We start from the raw sequence: 14437 nt of genomic DNA, 5'->3' as shown, positions 1-14437 counted from the left end.
CTCTGTTCAGGGAACCATCCGACAGGATTCACCATCTCCTTTTCTCTCAGGGCTTCAAGGACACTACGTGCTGACCACTGCTTGGTCACCATGTGGTCAAAGGTATGTTTCCAGAAAAATTTCTCCACAAAGGACAGGTGCTGCGGTATGGTCCAACTATTTGGAGCGTTCCGTGGCAGTCTGGCCAGACCCATGCTCCACAACACTTGGGACAGGTAGAACCTCAAAAAGTAGTGGCACTTGCTGTTAGTGTACTGAGGATCTACACACAGCTTAATGCAGCTGCACACAAAGGTGGCCATCAGGATGAGGGCGGCGTTGGGAACATGTTTCCCTTCATTCTCTAGAGATTTGTGCATCGCTTCCCTCCAGACACAATCAATCTTTGATGTCCAGATAAATTTAAAGATGGCCTGGGTCACTGCTGCTGCGCAGGTTTTGGGGACAGTAGTTCACAGCGGATGACCAGGTGTTTTCTGGTGATAGAGAGGGTGTGTTGCTCCCGCAACCCTAATTTTTGCCTCACTTTGGCAATGAGCTCTTCCCAGTTTTTGGCGTGTGCCCCTGCCGCTCCAAACCTTATCCTCAGCACCTTAAAGTAGTCTGCCCTAATGGTGAAGGGGACAAAAGTCCAGTTCCCAAAGAACATGGCCTTGCTCTTGCCCCAGTTGATTTCGGCTCCCAAAACCAGCTCGAACTGCTCACAGACTTGGAGGAGCCTGCAAACAGATGAGGGGTCTGAGCAGAAGACAGCCACGTCATCCATATACAGGGAAGCTTTGACCTGCGTGCCTCCACTGCCTGGGATTGTAACCCCTGTGATACCTGTGTCGCTTCTAAGGGCCTTGGCAAAAGGTTCAATGCAACACACAAAAAGGACGGAGGTGAGAGAGCAGTCCTGCCTGACTCCAGACCTAATCTGAAATCTATCTGATTCCTGCCCATTGATTGAAACTGCGCTATTGATATCTGTGTAGAGCAGTTGGATCCAATTGCAGGTCGGTTTGATTCTGATCGATTATCACCCTAAAATGTTAAGCCTCCTTTTCTCTTTTTATATGCTGTTTGCCCACTGAATATATGCAGCATTTTCGATTTCAATTTCAAAAGTCCCAAGTCTATCATTTTTGTGTTGAATGTCATTCGGCACTTCATTTATATTGTTTGCCTGTATTTGATACGATGTGATCCTGAATATGTTTCTTGGAAAGCTTAATGGTACTGGTTGGTGAACAAACACGTCATTGTACAGGAAGGAAAATGAAGAATGGATCATCTATTTCCTGTTATTGCACGGTTGAAAGTGCATTTCCTGTTAGCAACCCAGAAGGTGTAGAATTAATGGCGACTCGTTTACTTGGCAGGATACGCAAATCTCGCGATTGTGAAAAAAATGTGACGACCTAAATACTGCTGATCGCACTTCAAGTGAGTATAAATTATTTCTAACGATGATTTGTAGGATTTTCTCCCGCTCCACAGTGAGCAAGAGATTGGTCTGCACAGTAAAGATTACGTAAACGTCGACCGATCAACACCGCCATGAATGTAAGGGTCCGATATTTCCAGTGTTGTTCGGCGTTATTAATAGTTTGGGTTTGCGACTATCATTTGTCTTGAAGCGCATTTCAGGAACACATTTGTGGACTCGATTTGCAAGATATTGGCCAGCAAATACAGAATAACAAGATGGCAAAAAGATCGAGTTGTACTAACTAAGATGTGCCGAGAAACTTGCTGCAAACAAAATACTGCCTTTATAATCAGTTTAGTGCAAATGATGAATAAGTGCAGATTTAATCGCAATTACCATTATTTGGACAAAAGTATCTGCATTGCATATATGTACACACCCACAAGTTGGGGATAAAGTTGTGCACCTGTTAACACATTCAACTCTGGCAGGGGAAACATCGGCCAAATATAGTTTGTCACGACTGTATTGTCAGGGCCGTGTGGTATGGACTAATTAGACCGGAACAAGTATAAATATTCCTTTGGAGGAATGCATGATCGTTTGCTGTTTCATATGAAAAGAATGTGCAGGTATTTTTAAAATTTGTTTATGGGATGGCGGTGTTGCTGGCCAGGTCAGCATTTATTCCCATCCCTAATTGTCCATTTAAGTGTCAACCACATTGCTGTGGATCTGGAATCTCATGTCAGCCAGATCAGGTAAGGATGGCAGATTCCCTTCCCTAAAGAATAGGTTTTTACAACAATCGACAATCTTAACAAAAATTTCCCAAAATGGCCCAACTGTAATTTTAAGATTATGCTGTCAGTTTGGATTTCCCACACCACAGGAAATAGCCTGCAAATCACTAAAAATTTTAAACACGTCCTGGATTAACCTGAAGCCTAAACACAAGGGCTAAAGACAAGTTTATGCAACTTGTCCTTGCAATTTATCCACTTATGCTGTGATATAATTCTGGTGAATTTACACCCAACTCTTTCTTGAAGTTAAGTGTTCAAAATTGAATGTAGTTATCCAGATGCAAGATGCTGCAGATGCAGGAAACCTGAAATAGAAAAAAAATGCTGCTAATGAGAGAAATTAAAGCAGGTCATACAGAATATGTATCAAGAAGCAGAGTTAATGTGCGGGATTTTATGGCCTTGCTCATTTCAAAACTGGAAAATCGTACCAGAGGTCTTCGGACCGTTCCATGGTCCACCCTTCGCTTGCTCTGATTCCCATGGCAAGTTGACAGGTAAAATTCCGGCAGATGTTTCAGATTGTTTCCTTTCAGTCTATCTGTGTTGATTGTTGAGTGTATTTGGATTATTAATTATGAAAGCTATGCTTCCCTGGTGAATATATGGAGGAAAATCAATTATAAATTTATTTCCTTAACATCAATTCTCAGTTGAGAATCAAATATCCCAAAATAATATCAAAAGTATCAAAATAATTTGTATCAAAATAATTTATTTTATAACTTGGTCTCACGTTGCTGTTGACAAGCCAGAGTATTTTATATTAGAGAGTCATATACGTCCCATCAGTAATATCTAAATACCCCTTTTTATCTCATTATTAAGGAGTGATTTGAGGGAAAACTTATTGCTTGCTATGGTGAATCTGTGTTTTAAGTTGGTTTTAGGGTCCAAGTTTGCTCTCCAAGAACTTGATCTTATCCTTGCTCAACTTTTCACTCTGGGGAGGTAATGTAAATAAGTTCATATTGAGATCATTTGCAGCTGATTGCTGTAACTCCTGAAAATTTGTCTGAAGTTTATTCAGTGGTACTCCCCCAATCATGCCATTGTAATATTTTTGCTCTTTTTGAATTTGTGCTCATTAAATACAAGTGTGGGCATGGGTTTGGCTTGATGTTGTGAAATAGCAAGCACGTCTACACAAACATCAAACATGCCTACTGCTCTATAGCCCGCCCACACTTTGGCAAATCAGACCACAAGGCAGTGCTCCTGCTCCTGGCTCACAAGCAAAAACTGAAACAGGATAATCCGATTTTAAAAAAAAGTTGTGCAGTGTTGGTCTGAGGAATCGGGTGATCTCCTGTGGGACTGCTTCGAGTCAGTGGACTGGTCATTATTTAAGAACTCAGCGACCAACCTAAGTGAGTGTACCACTACAATAACGGACTTCATTGGTAAGTGTGTAGAAGACTGTGTGCAAAAGAAGCAAATCTGTGTGCTTTCCAACTATGAACCATGGATGAACAGGGATATTGCTGCTTCTGAAGTCCAGGTCTGAGGCATTCAATTCAGGTGACCCTGACCTATGTAAGAAATCCAGATAGGATCTGCGGAGAAAAATAAAAGATGCCAGGAGCCAGTACCAGACCAAGCTAGGGTCTCAGGCTGGTCACACAGATTCCCATGAACTGTGGCGAAATCCGCAAAGGATAATAGGCTATAAAATGAAGGCATGTAGACTTGCCAACACCAATGAGCTTAATGCTGTTTGGAGCAAAAGGTCAGCGAAAGCACGCCTTCCACCCTGGATGCCGTGACCGAGCCAGTATCCGAGGTCACCATCACAGACGTCAGATCAGCCTTCTTGTAAGCCAACCCACGGAAAGTGACTGGCCCGGAAGGGGTAGCCAGATGAGCACTCAGATCCTGTGTGGACCGGCTGGTGGGATTTTCGCAGATATCTTTAATCTCTCCTTTCATCAATCTGAAGTCCCTACTTAGAACATAGAACACTACAGCACAAACAGGCCCTTCGGACCACGAGTTGCGCCGATCACATCAACACCTACCAATCTATAGACCTATCTATAACCCCCAATCCCATAAAACCCCATATACTTATCCAGAAGTCTTTTAAAAGACCCCAGCGAGTTCGCCTCCACCACCACTGACGGCAGCCGATTCCATTCACTCACCACCCTCTGAGTGAAAAACTTACCCCTAACATCACTTCTGTACTTTCCTCCCCGCACCTTAAATCTGTGTCCTCTCGTAGCGACCATTTCAACCCGGGGAAGTAGCCTCTGAGAATCCACCCTATCTATTCCTCTCAACATTTTATAAACTTCTATCAGGCTGCCTCTCAACCTTCGTCTCTCCAGGGAAAAGAGACCCAGCTCCCTCAACCTAACTTCATAAGGCATGCCTCCCAGTCCAGGCAACATCCTTGTAAATCTCCTCTGTACCCTTTCAATAGCTTCTACGTCTTTCCTATAGTGAGGTGACCAGAACTGTGCACAGTACTCCAAATGAGGCCTGACAAGGGTCTTATAAAGTTGCAGCATTAATAAAGTTGCAGCATTACTTGCTTCAAGAAGATGACCATCATCCCTGTACTAAAGAAAAGCTAGGCAGATCTACAGTAGATCCATCTCCCTGGCCCAACACTCAATCCTGGAACACCTGGATATCAAAGACACTTATGTCAGTCTCCTTTTCAATGACTGCAGCCCAACCTTCAACACCATTCTTCCTACAAAACTGATCTCCAAACTCTGTGGCCTAGGACTTGGCACCTCCCTCTGCAATTGGGTCCTAGACTTCTTAATTCACAGACAGCAATCAGTAAGGATAGGTAACAACACTTCCTCCACAATTATTCTCAACACTGGTACCCTGCAAAGCTGTGTCCTCAGCCCCTTACTATATTCCACATACACCTATGACTATGTGACCAAATTTCCCTCTAACTCGATTTTTTGCTGATGACACCACTAGTAGGTTGGATCTTAAATAATGATGATACAGAGGACAGGAATGAGATAAAGAATCTTGTGAATTGCTGACATTCCCTCAATGTCAATAAACAGAAGGAGAACGTCATTGACTTCAGGAAGTAGAGTGGAGGACATGCTTCTGTCTGCATCAATGGGATGAAGTGGAAATGGTTGAGAGCTTAAAGTTTCTAGGTGTCCACATCACCAACAACTTGTCCTGGTCCCTCCATGTCAATGTTATCATTAAGAAAACCCATCGATGCCTTTGCTTTTTCAGGAGGCTAAGGAAATTTGGTCTGCCCATTATCACTCTCAGTAGCCTCTACAGATGCACCATAGAAAGCATAGTTGTATCACAGCTTGGTATGGCTCCTGCTCTGTCCAAGAGCACAAGAGACTACAAAGGGTTGTGAACAAAGCCCAGTCCATCATGCAAACCAGCGTCCCATCCATTGACTCCGTCTACACTTCTTGCTGCTTCAGAAAAGCAGCCAGCATAATCAAGGACTCCACGCACCCCAGACGTTCTCTCTCCCAAAAATCTGAGGTCACATACCAACTGACTCAAGAACAATTTCTTCCCTTTTGAATGGACCCACCTCATATTAAGTTGATCTTTCTCTTCACCCTATCTGTGACTGAAACACTGCATTCTTCACCCTCTTCTCTCCTTTACAAATGGTATGTTTTGCTTGCATAGCATGCAAGAAACAATAATTTTCATTGTATACTAATACATGTGACAGTAATAAATCGAATCAAAAATCTTTTATTTCAGAATTCGCAGTAAGTTGAGGGATCCTGCAAGAGGGAAAAATCTACTTGACTTCACCCTTACCAGTCTACCTTTCGCCACAGATGTATCTGTCCATGACATGATAGGTAGAGTGACTGCCACATAGTTCTAGTGAGAATGAAGTCCCCTCTTCACATTGAAGTCTGTGACACTACCAGCATACTACATGAAGTAGATTTAAAACTGATCCAGCAGCTGAACATTGGGCATTTGTAAGCTTCTGTTGGCCATCAGCAGCAGCAGCTGAACCATAATTTGTAATTTCATGGTCCAGTATATTCCCAACTCTACCGTTACCCTCTGGTCAGTGGCTCTGACGAAGGGTCATCCAGATTTGAAATGTTGACTCTAGCCTCTCTCTGCATGCTGTGAAACCTGCTGAGATTTTCCAGCATTTTCTGTTTTTGTTTCAGATTCCAGCCACTGCAGCATTTTGCTTTTAAGCCAATGGATCAACCCTGGTTCACTGAAGAGGGCAGAAGTGCATGCCAGGAGCAGTGCCATGCATACCTAAAAATGAGGTGCTAACCTAAAACACAGGACTACTGGCATAAGAACATAAGAACATAAGAAATAGGAGCAGGAGTAGGCCATCTAGCCCTTCGAGCCTGCCCCGCCATTCAATAAGATCATGGCTGATCTGTCGTGGCTCAGTTCCACTTTCCCGCCCTCTCCCCATAACCCTTAATCCCCTCTCTTATCAAGAACCCATCAACCCGCTTCTTAAAAATATTTAGCGAGGCAGCCTCCACCACTTCAACGGGCAGAGAATTCCAGAGATTCACCACCCTTTGAGTGAAGAAGTTCCTCCTCAACTCCGTTCTAAACCGCCTCCCCTTTATCTTGAGGCTGTGCCCCCTAGTCCTACTGTCTTTTTTGAGCGGGAAGAGTCTCTCCACCTCTATCCTATCCATCCCATTCATCATCTTATACGTCTCAATGAGATCTCCCCTCATTCTTCTAAACTCTAACGAGTACAAGCCTAGTTTATTCAGCCTCTCCTCATAGCTCAATCCCCTCAACTCCGGTATCAGCCTAGTAAACCTCCTCTGCACTCCCTCCAGGGCCAAAATATCCTTGCGCAGGTGCGGCGCCCAAAACTGCACACAGTACTCCAGCTGCGGCCTCACCAATGCCCTATACAGCTGCAGCAAGACCTCCCTACTTTTATATTCAATCCCCCTCGCTATGAAGGCCAGCATCCCATTCGCCTTCCTGACCACCTGCTGCACCTGCAAGCTGGGTTTTTGCGACTCATGCACAAGGACCCCGAGGTCCCTCTGCACCGTCGCCTGCTGCAGTTTTTCGCCACGTAAGTAATAGTCCTTCCTACCATTCTTCCTACCAAAGTGGACCACCTCACACTTGCCAACATTAAATTCCATTTGCCATTTCCTGGCCCATTCGCCCAGCCTATCTAGATCCTTCTGCAGACTCTCCACACCCTCCGCACAATTTGCCGTTCCCCCAATCTTGGTGTCATCAGCAAATTTCGACACCCTGCACTCGGTTCCCTCCTCCAGATCATCTATATAAATGGTAAATAGCTGAGGCCCCAGCACCGACCCCTGGGGCACCCCACTAGTCACCAACCGCCAATCCGAATAGCACCCATTGACCCCCACTCTCTGCCTCCTATTTGACAACCAATCCTCTATCCACGCTAACACCCTACCCCCAACTCCATGTCCCCTGACCTTCTGCAATAACCTCTTGTGAGGTACCTTGTCAAACGCCTTCTGAAAATCCAGAAAGACCACATCCACCGGCTCTCCTCTATCCACTGCCCTAGACACATCCTCATAGAACTCCAGTAAATTTGTCAGACACGACTTCCCTTTAATGAAACCGTGTTGCGTCTGCCCTATCAAGCAATTCCCTTCAAGATGCCTCGCAATTTCCTCCTTAATGACGGATTCCAACATTTTACCTACCACAGACGTTAAACTAACCGGCCTATAATTCCCCGCCTTTTGCCTGGCACCCTTCTTAAACAACGGCGTAACATTAGCCGTTTTCCAATCTTCCGGCACTTCCCCGGAATCCAGCGACGTCTGGAAAATAACCACCAAGGCATCCACTATAACCTCCGCCATTTCTTTCAGAACTCTCGGATGCATTCCATCCGGTCCTGGGGACTTGTCCACAATCAGCCCCTCCAGTCTGTCGAGCACCACCTCTCTAGTAACAGTAATGTCATTGAGACCCTCCAGTCCTACCACCTTTCCATCGCTAACACCCGGCAAATTATTCACGTCCTCCTCCGTGAAGACAGAAACAAAAAAGTTATTCAATACCTTAGCCATATCCCCATCCCCTACCACTAGCTCCCCTTTCTCATCCTCTAAAGGACCAACGTTCACCCTAGCCAGCCTCTTCCTTTTTATATATTTATAAAAACTCTTGCTATCCTTTTTTATATTAAGCGCTAGCCCAGCTTCATAGCTTCTCCTACCCTCCTTTATCAACTTCTTTGTCAATCTTTGTTGACATTTAAACCTTTCCCAATCCTCTTCTCGCCCACTGCTCTTAGCTACTCTAAATTCCTCCGCTTTTAATTTAACACTTTCCTTCATCTCCTTCGTTATCCACGGCTTATTACCTCTCCTCCTACTGTCCTTTTTGACCATCGGAATAAATTTCTGCTGAGCACCAAGAAAGATCTCCTTAAAGATCCTCCACTGCTCCTCAGCAGACCTACCTTCCAACGCGCTCCCCCAGTCCACATTTGCCAATTCTTCTCTCATCCTACCATACTCCCCTCTATTCAAACAAAGGACGCGTGTCCGGGAACCCACTTTCTCCTCCTCCATCTGCAACAGAAACTCCACCATGCAATGATCACTCTCTCCAAGAGGATCCTTCACCGCAAGGTCCCTAATTCTACCCGCCTCATTACATAGCACCAGATCCAAGATAGCTCGCTCCCTCGTCGGCTCCAACACACACTGTTCAAGGAAATTATCCCGGCAGCATTCCAAGAACTCCTCCTCGAGCCCACCTCGTCCAACATGGGTCGACCAATCAATATGCAGATTGAAATCTCCCATAACTACTGCCGTCCCATTCCTGCACGTCGCACTTATTTGCGCGTTAACAGCCCGCCCCACCTCCAGATCATTATTCGGGGGCCTATAGACGACACCCACCAGCGTCTTCCTCCCTTTGCTGTTCCTAATCTCCACCCACAACGATTCCACTTTCTGCTCTTTGGCTCCGATATCATCCCTTGCTACCACCTTGATACTATCCTTAATCAGCAGAGCTACGCCACCCCCTCTTTCCTCCTGCCTATCCTTCCTAAACACTTGATAGCCCTGTACATTCATCTCCCAGTCCCTGTCACCTTGCAGCCACGTCTCTGTAATGGCCACCAGATCGTATCCATTTGTGTCGATCTGCGCCACCAGCTCATCCACTTTATTCCGAATGCTTCGTGCATTCAGATAAAGCGCTTTCATCCCAGCCTTCACCTGGACCCTATTTGCCGTAACGCCACCAATTGGGACATCCTCGGCCTCTTCCCTTACCTGTACCCTATCCTTAACTTTAGACCTCGTAGCGTCACCTACCCTCGCACCCTCCCCCCCCCTAATTAGTTTAAAGCCCTGTCTACAGTCCTCTTTACTCGATTCGCCAACACTCTGGTCCCAGCACGGTTCAGACCCACCCCATCCCGCCCGAACAAGTCCCACCTACCCCAATACTGGTGCCAATGCCCCATAAATTCGAACCCATTCCTCCCACACCAATCCCTGAGCCACCCATTCACTTCCTTTATCCTGTCAACCCTACGCCCGTCTGCACTCAGTTCAGGCAGTAGCCCAGAGACGACCACCTTGTCGGTTCTACTTTTTAATTCCATTCCCAGCTTTTCATACTCCCTCCCCAGATCCTCAGTCCGCACTTTGCCTACGTCGCCGGCACCCACATGTACTACAACGACCGGGTTCTCACCCTCCCATTCCAGATTCCTCTGCAGCCCAGCTGCGACATCCTGTACCCGAGCACCAGGCAGACAACACACCCTTCTGTGCACTTTGTCATTGTGACAAAGGACAGTGTCAACATGCCAAACAAAAGAAGCAGCATGCAATAGAAAGAGAGAAACAATCCCAAAACTAATGGATCAAACCTGAACTCTGGTCCTGCCACATCCAGTTATTAATGGTGGCACATAATTGAACAACTAACTGGCAGATGAGGCTTCACAAATATTCCCAATGATGGGAAAGCTTACCACATTACTGTGGAAGACAAGCTGAAGCATTTGCAACCATATTAAACTAGAAATGCTGAATGGATGGTCCATTTTAGCCTCCAGTTGAGATCCCCAGCATCACATAGGCCAGTCTTCAGCCAATTTGATACACCCCACATGAGATTAAGAAAATCTCTGGGCCCTGACTCTGGCATTAGTTCTGAAGACTTGTACTCCAGAGAGTGCCGAGCTGTTCCATTACATCTAAACACCAGTACCCATCTGGCAACGTTGAAAATTTCCCAGGTATGTCCTGTCCACAACAATTAGGACAAGTCCAACCCAGTCAATTACCTCCCCATCAATTTGCTTTCAATGGTCTGCAAAAGAAGAAGTTAAACCATGTATTCCTTTTGAAGAAACCACAGCTGTCAATCAGGCTTAGAACATAAGAACATAAGAAATAGGAGCAGGAGTAGGCCATCTAGCCCTTCGAGCCTGCCCCGCCATTCAATAAGATCATGGCTGATCTGTCGTGGCTCAGCTCCACATTCCTGCCCTCTCCCCATAACCCTTAATCCCCTTGCCTATCAAAAACCCATCAACCCGCGTCTTAAAAATATTTAGCGAGGTAGCCTCCACCACTTCAACGGGCAGAGAATTCCGGAGATTCACCACCCTTTGAGTGAAGAAGTTCCTTCTCAACTCTGTTCTAAACTGCCCCCCCTTTATCTTGAGGCTGTGCCCCCTAGCCCTATTATCCTTTCTGAGTGGGAAGAGTCTCTCCACCTCTATCCTATCCATCCCATTCATCATCTTATACGTCTCAATGAGATCTCCCCTCATTCTTCTAAACTCTTAACGAGTACAAGCCTAGTTTATTCAGCCTCTCCTCATAGCTCAACCCCCTCAACTCCGGTATCAGCCTAGTAAACCTCCTCTGCACTCCCTCCAAGGCCAAAATATCCTTGCGTAAGTGCGGCGCCCAAAACTGCACACAGTACTCCAGCTGCGGCCTCACCAATGCCCTATACAGCCGCAGCAAGACCTCCCTATTTTTATATTCAATCCCCCTTGCTATGAATATAGCTTAGAATATTTGTAAACAATGTGGTTAGAAATAATGGAGATACTTGAGATGCGCTTAAGTGTGAAGGAAAATAAAGAGACACAGCTGATTGGAGCATGAGTGGAAATCCATTAAGCCTTCAATGGAGGCCTCTTTCAAAGCACTGCACTTTGAAATTGAGATCAAAGGTTTCTAATGGAATAAAGCAGATTTCAACGGTTTCAGTTTGCTATGGTGTTTAAGAAACTTCAGATCTAAGATGTATGAATATATTGGGGCGAAATGTATAGCTGTACAGAATGGCTCCCCTGGTGCAATTGACATCTCTCTGTCAGAGGACTTCAGATGGGTCTGCTCACACTTGCAGCTTCTGACAAGAAGAAAGGTAAATCTCTGCTGCAGAATGGAGTGCTGCAGTGATATTAAAGGCTGCCAGGTGACAGGGGCATGGAGATTAAAATGAAGTTGATGTTGTATGTGATGTTTTTCTTGTATTGGTGGACTGTAAAAATCATGTCAGCTATGCTTCTTACTTTGTTGTGGATCCAACCAGGGATCAAGCTGTTTTTGAATATTTAGATCCAACCAGGGATCAGGCTGTTTGGGATGTGGTAATGTGTAATGAGGCAGGTTTAATAAACAGTTGCAGAGTAAAACATCTCCTGGGAAACAGTAACCATAATATGTTAGAACTTAGCATTCATTTTGAGAGTAAGAAACCTGGGTCATAAACAACTGTGCTACACTTAAATAATGGTAATTACAAAGGAATGAGAGTAGAGTTGATTGAAGTGGGCTGGGAAAGGAGTTTAGCAGGAAAGAAGATTGACCAGCGATGGCAGATGTTTATGAAAACATTTCATGACTCACAATAAAGATATATCCCATTGAGGAAGAAGGTTTCCATTTAATGCATTAAGTAATCCATTAAGCTGTCAATGGAGGCCTCTTTCAAAACACTGCATGTTGAAATTGAGATCAAAGGTTTCCAGTGGAATAAAGCAGGTTTCAACGGTTTCAGTTTGCTATGATCTTTAAGAAACTTCAAATCTAAGATGTATGAATATATTGGGGCTAAACACATAGCTGTGCAGAATGACCCGCTAGTGCAATTGACACCTCTCTGTTAGAGGACTTAAAATGGGCCTGCTCACACTTGCAGCTTCTGACAAGGAGAAAGGGAAATACCATCAAATAATGCATTTTGGAAGGTCTAATACAGATAGGAAGTATACAGTAAATGGCAGAACCCTTAGGAGTATTGATAGGCAAAGGGATCTAGGTATACAGGTACACAGATCACTGAAAGTGGCAATACAGATGGAAAAGGTAGTCAGGAAGCCATAGGGCATGCTTGCCTTCATCAGCTGGAATATTGAGTTTAAAAATTGGCAAGTCATTTTGGTGCTTTATAGAACCTTAGTTAGGCCACACTTGGAATTTCGTGTTCAATTCTGGTTGCCACACTACCAGATGGATGTGGAGGCTTTGGAGAGGGTATAGAAAAGATTTACCAGGACATTGCCTGGTATGGAGGGCATTAGCTATGAGGAGAGGTTCGAGAAACTTGGTTTGTTTTCACTGGAGCAACAGAGGTTGAGGAGAGACCCGTCTGCTTTTGGCTAAAGCGCTTAGACCATTTTAAAAATACACCTGAAGTACGTTTTAAAATACAAAATACATGTTTAAATCAAAAATACTTGTTCAAATCTCTTACTTGTTTGAATCTCTTCCTCTGATTATGTATCTTCATGCAGACAGCAAGCCTGTTAGTCTGTCGGTCTGATTTGGAGTCATTTCACTTTGTGCTAGCAGTTTTATTAGTGTCTTAAATCCCTGATTATTTGAAATTTCTCTTAACAGTTGGCCAGACCACTCCCATTGGTGCAAGTGAGTCGAAGGAGGCAATGTTTGTTGTTGACATTGATCACAATACTCTCCACACTTTACAAGGTTCTCAACACCTTTATTAATGCCTGGCCACCAAATATAACTTTGTACAATAACTTTCCTCTTACTGGGCCAGGAACTGCTGTAGACCCCTACAGTAACTCCCAGTCCACAGTAACACCCAGCTCAATTTGTCTTTGTGGAGCTGGAGAGGTTTGAATTGATCAAAAGTGCCATCCATGAGAAACCATCTGCTTTAGTCTGAACAGGACTGGGTCCCTTTGAGCCCAATTCAGGATCTGACAGACCCAACAAGTTGAGGTTGTGATACTGTTGATGGTGATATTGTTTGGGGCAGAGGAAAATGACTCGGAACATCTGTGTTCAATATTTTGGTATCTGGTTTATGTTGGAGCACAAAGTTGTATGCTACTAGAAGTAAGGTCCACCGTTAGACTCTGGGTGATGCAATAGGAAGAATAGACTTGTCTTCTTGAAATCATCGTAATAGTAGCTTGTGACCGGTGGTGGTCATGAAATGATGTCTGTAAATATACCGGTGAAATTTTTTAACTCCGTAAATGATGGTTAGCCCTTCTTTCTCAATTTGGGAGTATTTTCTCTCAGCATCAGTTAAGGATTTGATACAAAAGCAGTAAGCTGTTCTGTACCATCTTCCATCCTATGAGACAAAACTGCCCCTGTATTAGCTGGTGAAACATCACATGTTAGGATTATTTCCTTTTTTAGATTGAAATAGATAATAAGTATGAAGATTGTAAAGCAAAATTAATTTCTTTTTGTGATTTACTTCAATACCCACATTAATATTTTTTTAAAAGGAGGTGTAACAGTGCCAGCAAAATTGATAGATTTGATATAAACCGGCCGTAATAATTAACCATGCCCAAAAAAGATTTCAGATCTGATACATTTCTAGGTGTTGGTGCTGTCTTTATGGCTTTTACTTTTTCTTCAAGAGGGTGAAACCCCTTGGCATCGACTTTAAATCTAAGATGAGTGACCTTGTGGCCCTAAAGGATACACTTCTCTCTTTTAATTCCCATCTCAGCTGTTTGAATTTCTTGAACACCTCTTTGAGATTTGCCAAATGCTTTTCTGGGGAAACTCCTCTTATTAAAACATTATCTAGGAACACGATTACTTTGGGTATGTCTTGCAATAAACTCCCCATGTTGTGTGGCAAAACAGCACATGCTGAAGATGCATCAAAAGGGAAACGGGTGTATTGAAATAAGTCCTTGTGAATGTTACTTGTTACAAATTTTCTTGAATCCTCATCAATTCTAATTGTT

At 44.2% G+C, this 14437-nt stretch overlaps 1 protein-coding gene across 4 annotated transcripts in view; it reads left to right on the top strand.

Annotated features, from left to right (window-relative positions):
* The first annotated feature begins 1330 nt into the window (after positions 1-1330).
* Positions 1331-14437, top strand: part of LOC145359003 (meiosis-specific coiled-coil domain-containing protein MEIOC-like) — an 82474-nt gene continuing 69367 nt past the window's right edge. For 2 of the 4 annotated variants that reach the window (XM_080213374.1, XM_080213364.1), the window contains exon 1: positions 1331-1428. The gene's annotated coding sequence lies outside the window, so the exon portion shown is untranslated. Of the gene's footprint in view, positions 1429-6393; positions 6483-14437 lie in introns of those variants that run through there. The other 2 variants (XM_080213381.1, XM_080213369.1) reach the window with 1 other exon arrangement.

This window comes from Carcharhinus amblyrhynchos, chromosome 2 (genome assembly GCF_965287045.1).
Source record: "Carcharhinus amblyrhynchos chromosome 2, sCarAmb.v2.hapA, whole genome shotgun sequence".
Classification (NCBI taxonomy): domain Eukaryota; kingdom Metazoa; phylum Chordata; class Chondrichthyes; order Carcharhiniformes; family Carcharhinidae; genus Carcharhinus; species Carcharhinus amblyrhynchos.
This window is presented reverse-complemented; position numbering and strand designations above follow the sequence as displayed.